Below are 21089 nucleotides of genomic sequence, written 5' to 3' on the forward strand. Positions count from 1 at the left end.
AAAAAAGTGAAAATGCTGTGTTCTGATCCTCATTCAGTCCTCACAAAACTCTCTGGATGCAGATGGTTCTCTCCATCACAAGTCTATGGGAACTGGTCTGAATCACTTCATTATTGAATAGAATCACGTCCATCAGAATTGATCACTGTATAATCTTGTCACAATTTGATAAAGATGTCATATATTACTGAAAATAAAAAGTATATTCCTTTCTATTACCATTCAATTTTCTCCAGAGATCTATCATATCTATCTTTTCTAAGTTTCTACTTCTCTCTTTAACTTCTATTTATTTTGTTGTCAGATTTATCTAGTTCTGAGAGGGAAAAGTTGAGCTAATATTTTATTTAAGATTTTTGCATCAATATTCATTAGGGAGATTGGTCTAGTTTTCTTTCTCTGTTTTTGTCCTACCTGATTTAGGTATCATTACCATGTCTATGTCATAAAAGAAATTTGGTAGGAGTCCCTCATTCCCTATTTTTTCAAAGAATTGATATAGTATTGAAGTTAACTGCTCTTTAAATGTTTGATAGAATTCATATGTGAACCCATCTGGTCCTGGGGATTTTTTAATAGCTTGTTCTATTTCTTTTTATGAATTAGGATTATTTAATCAATTTACTTCCTCCTCTGTTAATCCAGACAATCCAGACCTTTTTGTAGGTATTCCTCCATTTCACTTCAATTATCAAATTTATTGGCATAAAGTTGGGTAAAGTAATTCCTGATTATTGCTCTAATTTCCTCTTCATTGGTGGAAAGTTCTCCTTTTTCATTTTTAAGACTAACAATTTGATTTTCCTCTTTCCTTTTTCTAATCAAATTTACTATTTTGTGTTTTTTTTTTCATAAAACCAACTCTTAGTTTTATTTATTAATTCAATAGTTTTTAGCTTCAATTTTATTAGTCTCTCCTTTTATTTTTAGAATCTCAAGTTTGGTATTTGATTGGGGGTTATTAATTTGCTATTTTTCTAGCTTTTTTAGTTGCAAGCCCAATTCATTGATCTTCTCTTTCTCTATTTTATGTAATCAAGCTTCTAGAGATATAAAATTTATCCTTATTACCACTTTGGCTGCACCCCACAAATTTTGGTATATTGTCTCATTATTGTAATTCTCTTGGATGAAATTATTGTGTCTATGATTTGCTGTTTCATCCATTCATTTTTTAGGATGAGATTTAGTTTCCAGTTACTTTTTGGTCTATTTTTTCCTGGCTTTTTATTGAATATAATTTTTATTGCAACATGATCTGAAAAAATGTATTTAATATTTCTGCTTTTATGCATTTGATTTTGAGGTCTTTATGTTCTAATATATGGTCAATTTTTTGTATATGTTTCATAAATTGCCGAGAAGAAAGTGTAGTCCTGTCTTTCTCCATGCAATTTTCTCCATTTTCTATCATATCTAACTTTTCTAGTATTCTATTTCCCTCTTTAACTTTTTTCTTACTTATTTTGAAGTTTTATTTATCTAGTTCTAAGAGAGCAAGGTTGAGATCTCCCACTATTATAGTTTTGCTGTTTATTTCTTCTTGCAGCTCTCATAACTAATCTTCTAGGAATTTCCATGCTATACCACTTGGTCCATATATATTTAGTAATGATATTGCTTCATTATCTATGGTATCCTTTAGCAAGATATACTTTCCTTCCTTATTTCTTTTAATTAGATCAATTTTTGCTTTTGCTTGATCTGAGATCAGGATGGCTACCCCGGCTTTTTTTTTTTTTTTTTTTTTTTTTTTTTTTTTTTAACTTCACCTGAAGCATAATAGATTCTGCCTTTTACCTTTACTCTATATGTATCACTCTATTTTAAATGTGTTTCTTGTAAGCAACATATTGTGGGATTCTGGCTTTTAATCCAGTCTGCTATCTGCTTCTGCTTTATGGGAGAGTTCACCCCATTCATATTTTTGGTTAAAACTACTAATACGTATTTCCTGCCATCTTATTGATTATACTTTCTCTTTCCTTTTTCCCTTTCCTTCCTCCCCAGTATTTAACTTATGAGCACCACTTGTCTCAAGCAGCCCTCCCCCTTTAGAATCCCTCTCCTTTAAAAGTCCCTCCTTCTTTCTTAAACCTTGCCCCTATTCTATTTTCCCTTATATTTAACCTACCCCTTCCCTTTTTGCCTTTCCCCTTCCACTTTTCTATAAGGTGAGAGAAGCTTGTCTGTAAACCAAATATGTCTAATATTTTCTCTTTGAGCCAAATCTGATGAGAGTAAGATTCACACAATGTTCATCTCCCTCCCTTCCTTCCCTCAAATGTAGTAGGTTTCCTTTGTTTCTTTGTGAAATGTAATTTCCCTCATTTTACCTCCTCTTTTCCCTTTTTCTGGTACTAGCCCCTTTCCTCCTCTAATTCCTTTTTTATATTATAACAGTAAAATCAAATTATACATGCACTCTTTATGTATACCCATAACAGAAATACAGTTTTCAAGAGTTCTTTTTATTTTTTTACCTCATGAATTCTACACAGTTGGCCGGTGCAGACTGTGTGTGGTGGAGAAGCTATGGGGAGGACTACCACAGTGTTGGCTACTCTGCCCTGGTTGCAAGCCAGTAGATGAGCAGAGAAGTTATAAAATATCCAACACAAATACAAAAGGTAAAGCATGTACCCCAAAGTGCCAGACTCTCATGGGACCTGGCCATGCCCACCCAGCACCCAGAGTGAGTCAAAATTTTTGTTTAGCTCTGGTTTTTTCATCAGAAATAAATGGAATTCACCTGTTTCACTAAATACCTATCTTCTTCCCTGGAAGAAAATGCTCAGTTTAGCAAGGTAGTTTATTCTTGGCTGTATTCCAAGTTCCTTTGCCTTTTAGAATATCAGATTCCAAGCCTTTCAATACTTTAAGGTGGAAGCTGCTAAATCCTGAGTGATCCTTATTGTGTTTCCTTGGTATTTGAATTGGTTTTTTCTGGATACTTGTAATATTTTTTCCTTGAACCCATAAGTCTGAAATTTAGCCATGGTATATACCTTGGAGTTTTAATTTTAGGGTCTCTTTCAGGTGGTTTTTGGTGAATTCTTTCAATGGCTCTTTTACCTTATGATTCTGATATCAGTCAGTTCTCTTTGATGATTTCCTGAAAAATAGTGTCTAGGCTCTTTTTCTCATCATGGTATTCAGGGAGTCCAATAATCCTTAGATTTTTCTCTCCTAGATCTGTTTTCCAAGTCAGTTGTTCCCAAGTAGGCATTTTACATTTATTTCTATTTTTTTCATTTTTTTGGTTTTGCTTTTTTGATTCTTGAGGTCTCATCAAGTCATTCATTTCCATTTATTCAATTCTGATTTTTAGTGAATTATTTTCTTCATTAACTTTTACTTCTTTTTGTGTTTGTCTAATTGAGTTTTTAAATGAGTTGTTCTGTGGAATTTTTTTCTATTTAACAAATTCTGTTTTTTAAGGAGTTGTTTTTTTTTCCACTTTACAAATTCTGTTTTCCTGGAAGTGATTTACCTTTTCCATTTCACAAATTCTGTTTTTCAGGCAGTTATTTTTTTCACTTTATCAAATCTATCTTTTAATGAGTTATATGCCTTTTCAAACTCTCTTGCAGTTTTCCTTTCCCCATTTTTTTTTCTAGCTCCCTTTTAAGATCCTTTTTAATTTCTTTTAGGAGAGCCTTGTGTGGTGGGGATGAGATTATATCAACCTTTAGGGGTCCATCTGGAGACAATCTGTTTTTAGTCTTCTCAGTGTTTGAAGTCTGTTCTTCTCTTTCACTATAGAAACTATCATTAGAGTTCTCTGCCTTTTACTCGTTTTTTTAAAAAGTTAGGATCTGCTTTTAGGGCAAGGAAGGTTTTCCAAGCTTCTTCTACAGGCACCAGCAAAGCTGCAGCAGAGAAGCAGAGGAGCAGCAGCGGCTGCACAGGGATAGTGCTGACTCACTCTGGGTGCTGGGTGGGCATGGCCAGGTCCCATGAGACTCTGGTGCTTTGGGGTACACTCTTTACCTTTTGTGTTTGTGTTGGATATTTTACAACTTCTCTGCTGATCTACTGGCTTGCAACCAGGGCACAGTAGCCAACACTGTGGTAGAGTCCTCTCTGTAGCTTCTCCACCACACACAGTCTGCACCGGCCTGTGGAGACTGTACCTCACCCCTGGTCTGCACAGTGTGCCCTGGTGTCCTGAGCTTGGCCATCTCCCTCTGTGCCCAATCAAAACAGAACTTTTCTGGTGATCTTCAAAATTATCTTCTGCTGTTAATTTGCTGCACTCCCAATATTCATGAATTCTGCCATTTAGAATTAATTCAGAGGCTGAAATTAGTAATTAGCTGAGGGTCCAAGGTGAAGATCAGAAAGAAGCATGTGTCCTCTCTGCCATCTTGACTCCCCCTCCCCAACAATATATTGTTACATTTGAGTTTTTAATCCATTGTGCTGATTTCATTTTCTGTGAGTCCCTTATACTTATTTTCACAGTTATGATTATTTCCCTCCATTCTATTTTTCACTGTTTATCTTTCTTTTTATTCCATCCTTCCTCAAAATTCTGTTTTGCTTCTGATCACCTTTCTTTCCACTAGTCCACCTCCTTTCTTTCTTACCCCCTTCTCCTCCTCCTTCTTTATATGGTAAATGACATTTCTACACTCTTCTGAGAGTATATGTTATGTCTTCTTTGAGTTAATTCATATTAAACTAAGATTCAAATATTGTCCACTTTCCCATTTTCCCCTCCACTATAAAAGCTCTTCATTTTGCTTATACATAAAATATGAAAATTTTCCCCATTCTTCCCCTCCTTTCCCCCCTTTTTTCCACAGTATCCTCTTGTTTTCCCCCTTCAATTTATTTTTTAAAATCATCCCTTCATAGTCAACTCACATCTAAGTCCTCTATATATCTGATTCTAACTGCCCTAATAATGATCAAGTTTCTTAGGAGTTATAAATATCTTGCCACATAGGAATGTAAAAGTTTAACCTTATTGATTCCTTTAAGATTTCCCTTTCTTGTTTACTTTTTTATGATTCTCTTGAGTCTTGTATTTCAAAATTAATTTTTTTTTACTAAACACTGGATTTTTAATTAGGAATATTTAAAAGTCCTCCATTTCACAAAATATCCATTTTTTCCTGTTGAAGTATTATAGTCAATTTTCTTGAGTAGGTTATACTTAGCAGTACTCCTGGCTCCTTTGCCTTCATTTATTCGAAGTCTGCTGATCCTTTTAAGTAGATGGTGCTAAATGGGTGATCCTGGCTATGGCTCTATAATATCTGAATTTTTTCTTTCTAGATTTTTGTAATAATTTGTTTCCTTAACCTGTGAGCTCTGGAATTTGGCAAATATATCTAGTTTTTATCTGGGGATCTCTATCAGGAGGCTATATCTAGATTTTTCCCATTCCATTTTATCTTCTGGTTCTAAGATATCAATGTAATTTTCATCAATAATTTCTTGAAAGATGATTGTCTAGGCTCTTTTTTTTTAAATCAAGACTTTCAGGTGCTTTAATAATTCTTATATCATCTCTTCCTGGATATTTTTTCAAGCTAAATTATTCTTCCAATGTGATATTTAACATTTTGTTCTATTTTTTCATTCATTTGACTTTTGTTTTATTGTTCCTAGATGTTTCATAGAGTCATTAGCTTAGATTTGCACAATTCTAATTTTTCAGGAATTATTTTTTTTCAGTTAGCATTTGTACTACTTTTTCTTTTTACCAAATCTATTTTTAAGGAGTCTGTTCTTCACTGTATTTCGTATTTGATAGATTCTTCATTGTTGAGGAGTTCTCTTCAGTAGATTTTTGTGTCTCTTTTGCCATATGGCCAATACCTTTTTTTAAGATATTATTTTTATCAGCATTTTTGTGCCTCTTTTACCAATCTGTGCATTCTTTTTCAAAATTTTCTTGCAATAAGTCTCATTTTGCCTCCCCCAGTTTCTCCACTTCTCTATTAAAATTTTTCCAGGAATTCTTGTCAAGTTTAGCTCCAATTGATATTTTTTTACCTGTAAAGTGTTTTGACATCATTACCTTTTTTTTTCCTTCATTTTCCCTGCCACCACAGTAACATTTAAAAGGTTAGTTCTTTTTGTTGGCTTGTTTATTTTTCTAGTATATTGTTTTAAACTTCTTTAACTTTATAGTAACATTGGGTTCTTTCCCAGTGGTTGAGAGGGCACAATCCAAGCTTCAGGGTTTTTTGTGTTATTTTCAGAGCTACTTCTGGGGGGGGGGGGTCTATAATTTTTCAGCATTTCTAAGGTGTTATAATGTGAGGACATTTGTGGTAATTGTTCCCTTGACCTATGCACTGATCTTTAGCTAGAATGAAACCTACTTCCCATATAGCTACAAGTGTAGCACCCTTCTCTTGGCCCTGGAATTATGACTAAATTTCCTGTTCTCCTGCAGTCACAAGGGATAGTGTTCCTTGGAACTGAGTCTAGTACACCTGCTCCTTGGAGAGCGACCATAAGCACTCTTCTCTGCCCTAGAATCCTGACCAGCACTCCTCTTGTGCCATTTTTCTTCACCCTTAAACAATAACCTAGAACTACAACTGAGCAGTGCAAGAGAGTATAAAACCTAATGCCAGTTAAGTGTCTTTCTGACAAGTTCTAATGGATCTATTGATCCATCCCTACCAGCCTTTACAGCCTGTGGTCGGACAGTTCCCAAGCCTAGGACAACTACTGTTGTAGCCTCCTCCAAGGCCTGCTGTTGGCATTGCCATAGGCAGGCCCAAGTACCATCCTGGTGAGACAGCTCTTTCCATGTCTTTCCTAAGTTGCTGAGGGCTGAAAACCTGTTTGTCCCCTTTTGTTGGTTCTATCACTCCAGAATTCTATTTGAGGCATTATTTTTAATTTTTTTTTTTTTGGAAAAAGAATTAAAAAAAAAACTTTAGGTGAGTTCCTACTTCTATTCTCCCATCCTGGCTCCACTTTTCACTAACAGCAGTATTGTGAAGATGATCGACTATGAAAAACTTAATCTAATACAATTATGTAGGACACATGATAAAAAATGCTATTCACTTCTATAGAGAAACTCAGAATGCTGCTTGAAGCATGCTTTTCTTTTTGCTTTATTTTTTATTTTATTTGTTTTCTTTTATAACATAGCTAAATTGGAAATATGTTTTGCATGACTTCAAATGTATGATCAAAATGCTTGTCTTTTCAAGGAGCAGGAAGGAGAGAATTTGGAACTCAAAAATTTTAAAAAGGTATTAAAAATTCTTGCACTTGTAATTGGAAAATGTTTAACTCTCTCTCTCTTTCTCTCTCTCTCTCTCTCTCTCTCTCTCTCTCTCTCTTATCTATATATATATATATATATATATATATATATTAAAGATCACCTGAATGCCCAACTATTGTCAAGCTTAGAAAATGATCATGTCAAATAAAGAATACAATTATTTTATATCATAATGTTCAAATCTTTATTATACCATATTTGATTAAGTATTAGTTTTAATAGTGTAAAGCTTCATGTTTTCTGAACATATAAGCTGATATCCATAAACAATTATAGTCAACTCTATTTTCTTTTCTCCACTATCGCAAATCTATCTTCATAATAAATTATAGAAATCTGCTCATGGAACTTTTGATTTTCAAGTTCATATAATCCAAAACCTTAATTTTACAAATAAAGAATATAAAGGTCAACAATGCTAAGTGATTTGTCCAGATCTGCACAAGTAATTGGAAATGGGAATATATGGAAATTAATCTTTCAATTAGTAACTCCCCAATTCTTAAATTCTGTAATATCCAGTTTTTATAATTTATTTCCCCAGGCTTTCAATCCCTTTTCCATTCATTCTACCTCTTCTACCCATCCTTCAAGAACAAATTCATATCCTTCCCCCATAAAAACTTCCTAGACTACTGTCTTCTTCCTGTTCTGAACTTCAATAACACTGATAATCAGCTGATAATTAATCATGCACTGTTGAGAACATTTCTTACATTACTGTATCAAACTGTTTTTATCTTACACATTGTTCTCTGACTTTTTACATATTTTAAAATTCAATATATCATAAGCCTGTCATGGAAATATGAAATAGGGATGAAGAACTTCACTTACCCACATTAATGTGAAGGCTTTTTCTCATTGCTAAAAACACAGGCAGCTAGGCATTTCATGATTTCACTAAATAATATTAACATCCTTCAAAACATCGAGAAATCTGATTCTCATTGATAAGGGAGAACTTTGTTAGAATGGAAAAAGAACACTGGAGGAAAATTATTACTTTCATCTTAAATTTCATAACAGAAGCAAGGAAAGCTGAGAATACCTAGGTATACACTCTAGATCTGGGGAGAGTAGGATCCCATGTACAAAATTCTAAAGAACAATCAGTTCAAGAGTAATGAAAAGCTTCAAGAATGAAAATTGGAAGACAAAAACAACAAGAATTCCAATAGAATAGTTGTCAAAGGAGGCAGGTTTCTATATTATAGATTATAGAGAACTAAGTCCTTAACTTTGACTTTTCTGTTTGCTGTGAAAAGGAGAATAATATTTTGAGTAGATAAAAAAAAAGGAAAATTGGCTAAGAGAATTTATATCTAAGACAAATAAGGAGATTGATTGTAGGAATATAGTAGCTACTTTTAATAATTGATGCCATAGTGAATAATCTCTCAGTCTAGTAATTCTATCACAAAGTAAGTATGGTTATCTGTTTAATACCTATCTTGATGAAACTATGCTGATTTTCTTTAATCATTTGAAGTTCTAGAAATAACCATCTCTTTACTATCACTCTGTCAGGAATTGGAATTCAATTTTTCTGCCTTTTGAACAGAAAGACATTTGCTCTTTTAAATGCTATTTTTGACAAGTGTATGGAGATCACTGAAAGAAGTTCATTGCTTCCATTTGTCTATTCTTTCAGTACTGTGGTATTGTAGTTCACTGGATCTTGGCAACTTGAATTTTTTATAGAGAGCAGCCATTGCTCTCTCTAGCTGTCTTTATTATTCTGAAACACCAAATTAAAGGGCCATGTAAAAAATAGAAGAGAAAAAGAGAAATGTATATAAAAATGCAAATCTAGTACATTTAACTTATTTTTCCTTTACATATCTAATGAATTTAACTTGTAACTTTTAATCTGTAACTTTTAAATTTGTATTGCTCATTGCTGTTTTCTTCTAGTCCTCCTTCTGAGCTCTTCTCGGGGTACAGACATGCACATGCGCCCAAACACTACTAGCATAGTAGAATACAGGCCCTGAAGTCAGGAAGACCTAAGTCTTAGACACCTACTAGTTTTGTGGCCTTAGGTAAAGTCACTTATCCATTATCTGCTTCAATTTCCTCAATTACAAAATGGCATCACGGCTACTTCACAGTGTTGTGAGGATCAAGATATTATAAATTGTAAAGTTCCATAGAACAGTGCCTGGCAAAGAATAAGTGCTTATTCCCTTCCCCTTCAGTAAATGCTTATTAAACTATAGTATTTCCTCAACTACATTATGCTTTGAAAGAAAAAAACAAATCAGAAAGCATCTGTCAAACTTCTGTAATATACCATCAATATTATCTGGATATCTTAATATCAATTTAAAAGAAGTATTAATTATAGTAAATGTTCAGTAGAATATGTGATGTGTATATTATAATTATGGGATTTCTATTTATATCTTTAAAGGGAATGCTACCTCATATTGAAGAATATTATACTGAAAAGCAATATATATATGCACTTTGAACATTGCTATTAGAAATGTTTATACATTACAACAAAAAAAATAGCCAGCAGGCTATTTTGCAAAGGTACTTAGTGTGTCATAATGTTATTGTGAATGAAACATATTAAAGAGAACCTGTTTCACTATTCTTCTTTGAGCAGACTATGACAAAGAAATTAAAGGTATTCTGTATAAATAAGACAATGATGCCCCCTACTGAAATTGTTAAACTATTGCCAAAACAGAAAGAAGCTAACTATTTTTATGTTCTTATAAAGTAGTAAAATGCTTTTAGGAATTTTATACTGTTACTTAGTAACTGGAATCACTACAGTATATTAAGCAGCAATCACTGAGCTTCGAATCAGGAAGCACTGGGTTCAAGACCTGCTTCTTTCCCATGTAGTGATTCAAGTCACTTAACCTTCTGCTTCCTCAATCAAAACCTGAAGTCCTTAAATTGTAGAAAGAGTACCAATCTGTGTTGGTAAAGGGAATTTCTCAGCAATTAATTTCCTACACTGATTATGACAACCCATTGAACCAGCACAGATAATATTCATCAATGTATAAAGATCCTTATCCAATATGATTCTTGGAATTATTACTTATCTTTCAAGGAGAATGTTTAATGTGCTGAATAACTTTTAAGTCTTTTAATATCTCATGATTACCAGTACATCTTTTTAGCTGAATATCAATCATTCCTTGCTCCTACTAGACAATTAGTCCATTTCTGCTTCCTAAAATAATATTTTTCCTTTTTTGATTTGATTTTTCTTGTGCAGCATAATTGTGGAAATATGTATAGAAGAACTGCACATGTTTAACATATACTGAATTACTTTCTGTCTACGGGAAGAGAGAGAGAAAAAAGGTTGGTATTCAAGGTTTTGCAAGAGTGAGTATTGAAAACTATCTTTGCATACATTTTGAAAATACAAAGCTATTATTTAAAAAAAAAAAAAGAAACTGCAATGATTCACAGAACATTAGAAAAGTTTAGTGTTAAAATTGTGGTTTTTGGTGATAAAAAGCACTTTGAAGTCACTTAAAAGCAATGTTCAATGTCCTAAATACAATCTTTAACAGCTTCTCCTATAGAATTCCTAGGCCAATTCATTGTTTGCTTCAGTGCCTGCCCCAAGTTTATACATTCATACGTTCACACTAATTCAAAGTACCAGACTTCTAATTGCATTACCATGGTTTTCTAAGTCATAAAAATTTTTTTATCCATTTAGTTTTTCCACAATGCATTATGTGACAATCTCTTATATAATCATGGATCTCAGTGAGGATGCAAAGTAATATTCTGTCATTTCATAAGCCAGTAATATGTCAAACAAAAAATACTAGAATCAGGTGCAAATTCTTAAGTATGGAATTTAAAGCCCTTCAAAACCTGGCTCCTATTTATTTATCTAGCTTTATTACAGTTAATCAATTAGCATTTATTAAAGAACCATTATGTCCCAAGTATTGTGTTAAGTAAAGATGTAAAAGACAGGAAAAAAAAAAAACAGTCCCTCCTCTTAAAGAGCTCATAGCCTAGGGCAGACAACATATAAAGAACAATCTATAAATACGATTTTACATATGTATATATGGATTTATAAAAATGAAAGTGGTCTCAGAGAGAAGGCAAAAGGATTAAGGACTAAGAAAGATTTCTTACAGAAAGTAGAACATGAAGAGAAATAGTCTTTTGACTCCATGATCTAGCCAAACTGTTCTCCTTACACACACCCACACCCATACCATACCCAGCCCTCTATCATCTCTGGTTGTTGCTGGAGTGCATTCTTGTTCAACTGTCTTTTAGAATCCCTATTTTTCTTCACAACTCAGCTTAAGTGCCATCTCCTATATGAGGCCTTTCTCTTTGTCCCCAGCTGCTGATGCCTCCAGCCCACCAAATTACCTTATATTTATTTGTATATACTTATATAAATTGTGTCTCTTCTGATAGGCTGTAAGCCATTCTTGAGCAGGGGCTCACTTTTTTGTTTATATTCTAGTATCTAGCACAATGCCTGGGTCACAGTACTCAGTAAATTCCTGCTCTGCAGAAATAAGTAAGCAGAAGACATTATCATCTATAGAAATAGAAACTGAGGAAATATCTTTGTAATCTATAAAGAAATAAAAAAAAACTTTGTAATACTGACCTGAGTTTAAAGATGATGAACAAGAGTGAAGTTAGAACTATGCCACCTAGCTGCCCCCATCCATGTTTTAAAAAATAAAAAGCTTTAATAAAAAAAAAATAATAATTTCCCACAGAATGAAAAAAGAGAGAGAGAGAATGATCCCTTGGTTGAAAACCAGGTTAACTGGAAGGATAGTGGTGCCTTCAACAGAAATAGCAAATTTTTTAAAAAGAGTGGTTTTAAGGGAAAAGATATCCAGTTATTTTGGACATGTGAAGTTTTAGATGCCCTTAGGAATATCTAGGTAGAGATATTCAGGAATCTACTGGAGATGTGGAGCTGGAATTTAGGATGGAGATATGGGCCAGATATAGTATATAGAGTAATATATAGAGAGATTATAGCTAAATAGACTGTAGCTAATAGGACCACAGAAAGAGTGTAAAAGAAATGAAGAAGAGAGAACCCAAGACAAACCCCTTGGTTTACTGACAAATAAGTGATTGAAAATGAAAGATAACCTTTCTAAGGTAACTAAGGAGACAAGCTGGAAGAATATTATGGCAAAACTGTGTCATGGAAACCCAAGGAGGAGAGAGTGGCCAAAAAGGTGGTCTAATAGTAACAAGTACGACAGAGAGGTTAAGAAGGATGAAGACTGAGAATAGGCCACTGAATCTGGCAATAGAGATAATAAGTGGTGACCTCCAAGAGCTACAATTCTTCACTCTAATCATGTGACCAACTAATTTTCTTTCTACTTATACATTTCTTCTATAATATCATTCCACTTCTTCTGTGTAATACTTTGTTTACATTGTAGAACAGACCTGGCAGTATACAAGCTTTAATAGCTTAAAACTACATTATAATTTTTGGGACACTCTATACTGAGGCCAATTTAACTAGAAATACATAGTTATCACTAATAGACTGGGCACTTATTAACAAATCATCTTACTTTTAAATACCATAAAAAACCATAAAAACAGACTTTAAGTAAATAAATCCAGGGAAGAACATGACATACTTCCACTGATATAATAATAGTATGGAGGGAATGAGTGGAAAGAAGCAAAGAATGTAAAAAGAAAACTAGAACAATGTTAAAGGGAACTAAAATTTCCACAAATTGAATAAAATATAAGACTCTGCTAGGGTAAATATAAAAAACAATAGATTAGTGAGAGTGGAAAGATAGAATAAACTAATAGTACTATCAGTTCTCTTCTCCAGTATAAGAATGCATAGTCAGACCCACATTCCAGAAAAATCTGGAGAGCCCGATTCCGTTTAAAAATATAGGTTAGCCTGTCACAAAGTCAGTATCTACAATATTCCTGGGCTTACGTAGCCTGGACAATCAGAATATATTTTAATCCTTCATAAAATAGCTTTTCTTATTCACAATAGGAAGAAGAAGAAGAAAAAAAAAAAAAAAAACTCTAGCCAAAGGGATTCTAGTCAAAAGGATTAATTTTTAGAATAGATGTTTTCAGCATAGTATTATTTCAATCTGAACTTGAATACCTAACTAATCCAAGAAACAAGGTGCAGCAACCAACAAAAAAGATCTAGAAATAGAGATAGATATTTTATCAGAAATAAAAGTGGATATTTTTAATCCAAAAAGTTAGACCTTTTAGTAGTTATGAAAAGCAATAGAATCACTGATATATAAATTTTAAATTATCACACTAAAAAGAGATTGTGTACTGATTTGTAGACAAGAATCTTCTCTTCAATTATAGGTACCCTACAATACTAGTAATTACTCTTTGCACTGAACTTACATTCTTATGCAAAGAAATAGAATATGAGTGTGCATGTACATATAAATATACATACATATGTGTATATATATATATATATATATATATATATATATATATATATATATATATATATATACCATGATTATAAAGTGAAAAATATAAATACATAGTATTTGAATATATTGTAGTTTGAATGGGAGGATACTAGCAATTAACGGGAATCAGGAAAAGCTTCATGCAAAAGCTTCAGGAAAAGCAGCATCTTAATGGAACAGAGGGACTTTTTTGTTGTATGGAGAGTATACAATCCAGATATATGGCAAGGCTAATGAAAAGGCGTGATAGAGGATGGATTGTCATGTGTGAAGAACAGAACCAGTTTAGTTGGGATACAGAGTAAGGATGATGAAATAATACCAATAAAATTAGAAAGGTAGGCTGGAGCCAGGTTGTGAAGTGAGTTCAAAAGAAAAGGAACCAGGAAGTCATAGGAGTCCATAGGATAGGGAAGACACATGTTCAGATGTGCTCTTAAGGAAAGCTACTCTGGCAGTAGTATATAACATGAGCTGGAGTGGACAAGAGACTCGGGTCAGAAAGATCAATTAGGAAATTGTTGAAATAATTCATACAGGAAAGGATAAGGGCCTTTAACTAAGGTAGTAGCTGTATACATGTGAATGTAGAGAGATGAATTCGGATGGGAGGGAGGCTGAGGGTTTAAATAGTAAGATCTGACAAATGACTGGCATGTGAAATGAGGAAAGAGAAGGTCAGGGTCATGTAGAGATTATGAATTTGAGAAACTAGAAGAGATTATTATTATTTTTTTTATTCATTTTTCCAAATTATCCCCTCCCTCCCTCCACTCCCTCCCCCCGATGGCAGGTAATCCCATACATTTTACATGTGTTACAATATAACCTAGATACAATATATGTGTGTAAATACCATTTTCTTGTTGCACATTAATTATTAGCTTCCGAAGGTATAAGTAACCTGGGTAGATAGACAGTAGTGCTAACAGTTTACATTCGCTTCCCAGTGTTCCTTCTCTGGGTGTAGTTATTTCTGTCCATCATTGATCAACTGGAAGTGAGTTGGATCTTCTTTATGTTGAAGATTTCCACTTCCATCAGAATACATCCTCATACAGTATTGTTGTTGAAGTGTATAGTGATCAAGAAGAGATTATTTTTTTAAAATTAAGGAAGTTTACAAAGGGAGAGGGATTGGGGAGCAATAAATTCAGTTTTAGACATCTCGAGTTTGAGATGTTTCTAAGATATATTCTATTTAAAATTAAGTAATTCAGTCCAAGAAGCATATTTTCAGACTGATATGAGTATCTGCATATTGTCTTAACCACTTACCAGGAACATAGCTTGTATTCTGAATTTCATCTTTCTACTTCTTATGGAATTGAGAAATGAAAACTAGCTTTATAAAATTATTCTGTCATTGCTTTTGTTTCAGCAAGAGGAAAATTTGGAATATGCAAGGGAGATCCAGTCTCATCGTTCTAGTATCTCTCCTAAGGGCTAGAGGTTATGGAAAATTTTAAAGAACCCAAAGGAACCATATATTTTTTTTACTCATCAGATGTCACAAATAAAGAGACAATATAAAGAAGAAACTAGAGAGCCAATTAGAAAATAACAAGGAATTTTGTGATAACCAATCTCATATCAAGTCAAAAGCAAACAAATTGGTCTTTCACCTTAATCAGTTAACTAGCCTCATCAAAAATCACATAAAATAGGCAACAAAAGTGAAAAGTCTTCAAGTTTTCAGAGTATTCACAGATTTGAAGATCAGAAAGAATGCATACTTTAATCGTTTAATTGACACAGAAATTGATAACATTAGTATAAATATCCACTAGATAAAAGATTGTTACTTACCTTAACAAGATTGTTAGACCCTATTGGTATTGATTCCAACATAATTCAAATCTAAAATACACAAAATATATGAATATTTAATAAATACTACTTAATATAAGGTACAGGTAACCTAGAATGTTTTTCAAGTTCATTTTGGCATTATATAGAAAGGAAGAAACATTGTTAAACACTTGTAAGTGATTAAAAGTTAATTGCTGACTGTCTCTATGTGAAAATATTATAAAGAAAAACTAAAGTAATTGGAACTCCGTAAATGTTAACTAAATTAAATTAAAGTATTATAATTTAAGATACATATAAACTTTAACAGTTCAACTTTAATATTTGGTAAAAAGAAGAGGTTCAGCAAAGATAACTAAATAAGCTAGAAACTATATTCTTCTTGTGAGGGTTGTGAAGTGGCTTTGGGAAGCTTCCCTAATCATTGTATAATATCTATTTCTAGGCTCTGGAATTTTAAAATGTAATAATCTAGCAATATGATTAACAACAAAGCAGAATTCTTTGTGGCAACCCATAACAGAAATACTTGCTTTGTACTAAGTATGAACTATTTCCTACCAGGAAAATATAAATGCAATGTCAAGTAAAGCAACTAAAATATATATTGAAATTCCATCTTTGATTAAGAGTTTGGGAGAAGTAACTTTTAAAAATTATTCTCTTTTTTAAATATTGTATTTGTTTTAACTAGCCTAAATCAACTCAAGAATATATGCTATTCTCAGATCTCAAGGTCAGGCTGGATATCTATGAGCTTTTAATGCTCCCAAAATAGTCTGATCTAGGGCAGCCTGATTGCTAGTCTCTTGTTCTGAGTTCTACAAGTTCCTGACTTAGATCTCAGTCTGTTCAAAAATAGACTGCTGCTGGATTTCTACTGGTGAACTGGAAATCTATGTTCAAAGTGTCAAAATCGTAGGCTCCTCTTCCATATGGGATCCCTATCCTATTTATTCCAATGGAGATGGGGACAGATAATGGGAATAATTGAACTATAATTGAGGCCTGAGCCACACTACTGCTGAGGTCTTAAATTCCTTCTTTCTCCATACTCAGTCCAAGACTTCTGTGCCTATTCCACTGCCCTTCCCAGGTTTCTATACCAATTTGTGCTAGATTGAAACTTAGTAGTAAGGGATCGAGTTGCCAATTTGCACCTGTCTCCTTCTCAGCGCTCCAGGATAGGTCTGGGAAGTCATCTTGATCTATCTGATCATATAGTCTCTTCCTGGACGTTGGAGAACTTTACATGCAATGATTTTCTGTCTTGACACAAGATATATAGATCTCCCTGTCTATTTCCCTGTGATAAGCTAGGCTGGCAAATGACTAATTAGGACTTTTTCTATATTTCTCCAACAGGATTCACTCTGGTGCAAGAATTTGTAAAAGGGAGCTCACTCCACTGGTTCCTGGGACTCTTCCATCTTCCAGAGGAAAGATTTTAAACTGAAATGCCTTATCTTTACCATACCACAAAATACTGAAGTATAGTAGTGGGAAAAGACTTTAATATTCAGATTGACCTGTCCTGACTTCCCATCAGAACTTAGGTCTTGTTTACAAAAAATAAATCTAAAATTTTAGATCAAAGCTCCTCTTGCTTTTGATATTTTATAGTTTAGTCCTGTTTAGTTATAAGAATAATCCAGTTATGATCTCTCTCTTTCCCAAAATGATTGAAGATAATTTAAAATACAGCTCTAAGATATGTAATCAAGGATTATTAGGGTTATCTTTCCAGGTTGGGGTGAATTTTTATTATCCTAACTGTATGTAATCAGTATATCTGATTCTTCTTTAGCTTAGGGTAAAAGCTTAATTCTAGAGAAAAGAGGTTTATGTTACTCTATGAGAATATGCACAGATAGAAAGTGGGTAAATCTCAATATACAAGGAAAGTTGAGCTAGAATACATGCTTCATGAAAGGATTTCTAATTCTGTGGTTTAAAGTTAGCAGTGCAAATTATATGGGATAAATGGTAATCACTGTCTAATCAGAGAGAAGTTCTCAGTTCTCTTCTGTTGATATCTACAGTTGCCAGAGGAGAGAAAATGGATTTCCTAGATTAACAAAGGGTCAACTATAAATCAATCAAATAAAAATAATTTATTATATATTTGATGTTAGAAAAGATTAATAGTAAAAGGAAAAGTGAACAACAGAGGATGAATGAATTGATAATGTCATGGAAACAACAAACATGAATTTAAGATTGATTTTGAGAAATAATGGAGGATAGAAGAGCCTTGTATGCTATGGTTCATTGGGTCCCAAAGAGATGATACAACTGAACGACTGAACAACAGCAAAACTATGTACTTGCCCCTAAGAATATAAAGACAAAAAAGAAACAGTTTTTTTGTCTTCCAGAAGCTTATATTTTATTAGGCAAATAAGGAAGAGGAAAGGGATATTTATTAGTAGGCTCAAAATGTAAGTAAGCAGCTCTGCCAACAGAGGGAAGTAAAGCTGACTTCTTGGGGAACCTAAAACCTGATTGATATATGTAATGAAACTTTATAGTAGTTTAGTTTGTCTACTGAAGAATAATGATCCCAGCAAAACAAAACGAACCTTTCAATACGCAGTAGTCAAAACATTAACAAGTTGCATATATTGATACCAATCCACTGATTGGTTCTTTCAAGAGATTTTGCCAGATTTCAGGGTGAGGACTTGTGTTAAGAGAATTATTTTGGAAATAAGAGTTACAGTAGCAAAAGTGACTATGTGCTGAGGAAAATATCTAATATAAAAAATTGAATTATTAGAAAACAAGATACCCACAGTATAATTACTCATTTATAGTCCTCCATAGCTTTTCTATGGAATAAAACTAATGGAAATTGTGGAACATACTTAACCACTTACTTGAATAAAATGAAGTTATCAATAGTTAGGGAATTTAGTTTAAATACTTTAGGAAAAAAAAAATATATATATATATGTTCTGAAAAAGGAAATAGCAAATCATATCACTTATGGTCAAGAAATTTATCCAGGGGCAGCTAGGCATTGCAGTGGATAAAGGACCAGCCCTGAAGTCAAGAGGACCTGAATTTAAACTTGGCCTCCGACATTTAATACTTCCTAGCTGTGTGACTCTGGGCAAGTCACTTAACCCCAATTGCCTCAGCAAAAAACAAAAACAAAAAAACAGAAATTTATCCAAAAGATATAAATAAATATGCTGCAATTGTCTGGGAACTCAGTTGATTGAAATCCCATTGAAAAATCTATCAACTATAACAAAAGTTAGAGTTGGAAAAAAGGAGTTGTTACCCACCAAGTGTACACTTAACATCCATTGTGATAAAAGTGTGGTTTCATGAGGAAGAATTGAAAGAATATGTCAAAATCTTATGAACTAAATGCCAAATCATGTAGAACAAGTAACTACAACTAAAGGAGAAGATAATGCACATTAAAAGGTTTTCTTATTGTTTTGTTTTTGTTGATTTGGTTTTGAGACTAGATCTCCCTATCCTGTTCAGGCTGGTGGTATAGTGGGCCACTCACAGACCAGCCAATACTGACCATCAGGAAGCTTTAACCTGTACAATTATTCTGGCATATAATTGCTCACTCTTTCCTTAGTCAGCCTTGGTGGCCCTTTGCTCCCAAGAACTCACCATAATATTTTCAGACTTAGTGCAGATACCAATGTGGCTTTTATTCTATTGTACCTTAGAGCTCCTTAATACAAGTAATCTACTAATCTCATTCTCCGCCAGTACATATATTCCATAACAAATCCACATGTCCAGCAAAATGTTTTATTTTAAAAATATGTACAAATTACATGTCAATCATTTTAAAGGATCATATAAGTATTTTAATTATTTTATTTCTCTCCCTTGTTGCATACCACTCATTACATGATCATATATGATCCTATGAAGGAATAGAATAACTTTTAAGGTGTTTTTCCCTTTGGGGTCAAGGGATATAAATCATCATAACTAGAGATATTACTTACTGATAAATCCATTTGAACCTTAACAGCTAATTAAGATTGTATTTGTTTAAAAAATTTGGATTCCAGGACTATATACTTAAAATAAAGGAATGACAAGCCCTTGATTAAATATTGAGGGTATCCAAATAAAAACTGCCTAAAGGAAGTTAAATGGCTCAATGGATAGAAACTGGGCCTGAAGTCAGGAAGACCTGAGTTCAAAATCACTTACTACTTGTATGACCCTGGATAAGTTTTAATCCACTAGAGAAAGAAATGGTAAACTACTGCAGTATCTTTGCCAAGAAAACCTCATGGACAAAATGATTCATGGAGATGAGTGAGATACAACTGAATGACTGAACAACAAAATTTAGTTGACTATAGTAAAAATCTAATTGAAATAACTTTAAACTAAAAAAGAAAGTTGAAAGAGTATATTACTTGCAAATATTCACCAACTTAGATACCATGCAGAGTGATTATAGGAAAGAATAATTAGTAATTGAGGCACCCAGAAATTTCTAGGAAACAAAATCCAAAAAAACATCTTGGAGTAAAATTTAGACTATAGGTAAGATGAACGAGACAGCATAACAAATATTTTACCTCATAATATGATTTAATTCTATTGGTAATTGGCAAGATGAAAACTATGACCTGAATATGGCTCACCATAAGTAAAAGACAGGAAGGTAGGAGTGAGGAGAAGCATAGCATTATATGTAAAAGGTACATTTTGTGTAAAGAAATTTAGGAACCGGTAAGAAGGAGCAGATTGCAAAGTATTTAGGTGAAAATAAGTACAGGGAAAACTGATTTATGTTGTCAGATCATTTGGACAAAAAATAAAAAAACACAGGGAGGTCAGGAAAAAGATCTCAAATCTGGAATAGAGATGGTTGACTTCAACTATCTAGACCCTGCTAGCACTCTCTCACCAAAAGAAAAATAGGTATTAATTTGTAGGCTTGCCCTAATAGTATTTTCATCCTTCAACTGGTAGAAGAAACAAAGAAAAATGTTGTGGTTCTGATTCTCAACAAAGGCTACATGGATCAAAATAATAGGAGCCTTAAGGGGACTATCTTAAAAGTTTATGACAGCAAAGTAAAGTCAGGCACCCTAGATTCTGAGAGAATAAATTTCAAAGGATTCAGAGGGAGGGTAATAGAATCATCTGACTAAGCTCAGAAGGAAAGAGATATTCTGAAGCATTAAATTCTGACCACCCAAAGGGAAACAGTTCCAGTGGGAAGCAAAAGAAGACACTGATGTGGTTGCATAAAGAACATGCCAATCATCTTAGATTTTTAAAAGATACAAAATACAGAAACAAGGGCAAGTAACAAAGGATCCATACAAAATTATGGTCTAGTACATTGCAGAATGGATAGGAGCTGGCAAAAAAGAAAAGCTAAGGAGAACCAATTTTTTTTTAAAAAATGGTTTTTAGCTAAAGAGGCTTCAAGAAGTCAGTCAATAAACATTTATTAAGCACCTATGTCCCAAGCATTCAGCTAGATTCTAGAGATAACACTTGTATTAAAAAAGAATCCTGGCCT

At 33.3% G+C, this 21089-nt stretch overlaps 2 long non-coding RNA genes across 2 annotated transcripts in view; one reads left to right on the plus strand and one right to left on the minus strand.

The window, feature by feature from the left end:
* The window catches only part of LOC141555180 (uncharacterized), a 204516-nt gene extending 188910 nt beyond the window's left edge, over positions 1-15606 (minus strand). The window contains exon 1 of the long non-coding RNA XR_012486087.1: positions 15556-15606. This is a non-coding gene — a long non-coding RNA (uncharacterized LOC141555180). The remainder of the gene's footprint in view (positions 1-15555) is intronic.
* LOC141555179 (uncharacterized) overlaps positions 1-17003 on the plus strand; it is a 73194-nt gene extending 56191 nt beyond the window's left edge. Inside the window, exons 2-3 of the long non-coding RNA XR_012486086.1 lie at positions 10512-10600; positions 16924-17003. This is a non-coding gene — a long non-coding RNA (uncharacterized LOC141555179). The remainder of the gene's footprint in view (positions 1-10511; positions 10601-16923) is intronic.
* The last annotated feature ends 4086 nt before the right edge of the window (positions 17004-21089 follow it).

The sequence above is a fragment of the Sminthopsis crassicaudata genome, chromosome 2, assembly GCF_048593235.1.
Source record: "Sminthopsis crassicaudata isolate SCR6 chromosome 2, ASM4859323v1, whole genome shotgun sequence".
NCBI lineage: Eukaryota > Metazoa > Chordata > Mammalia > Dasyuromorphia > Dasyuridae > Sminthopsis > Sminthopsis crassicaudata.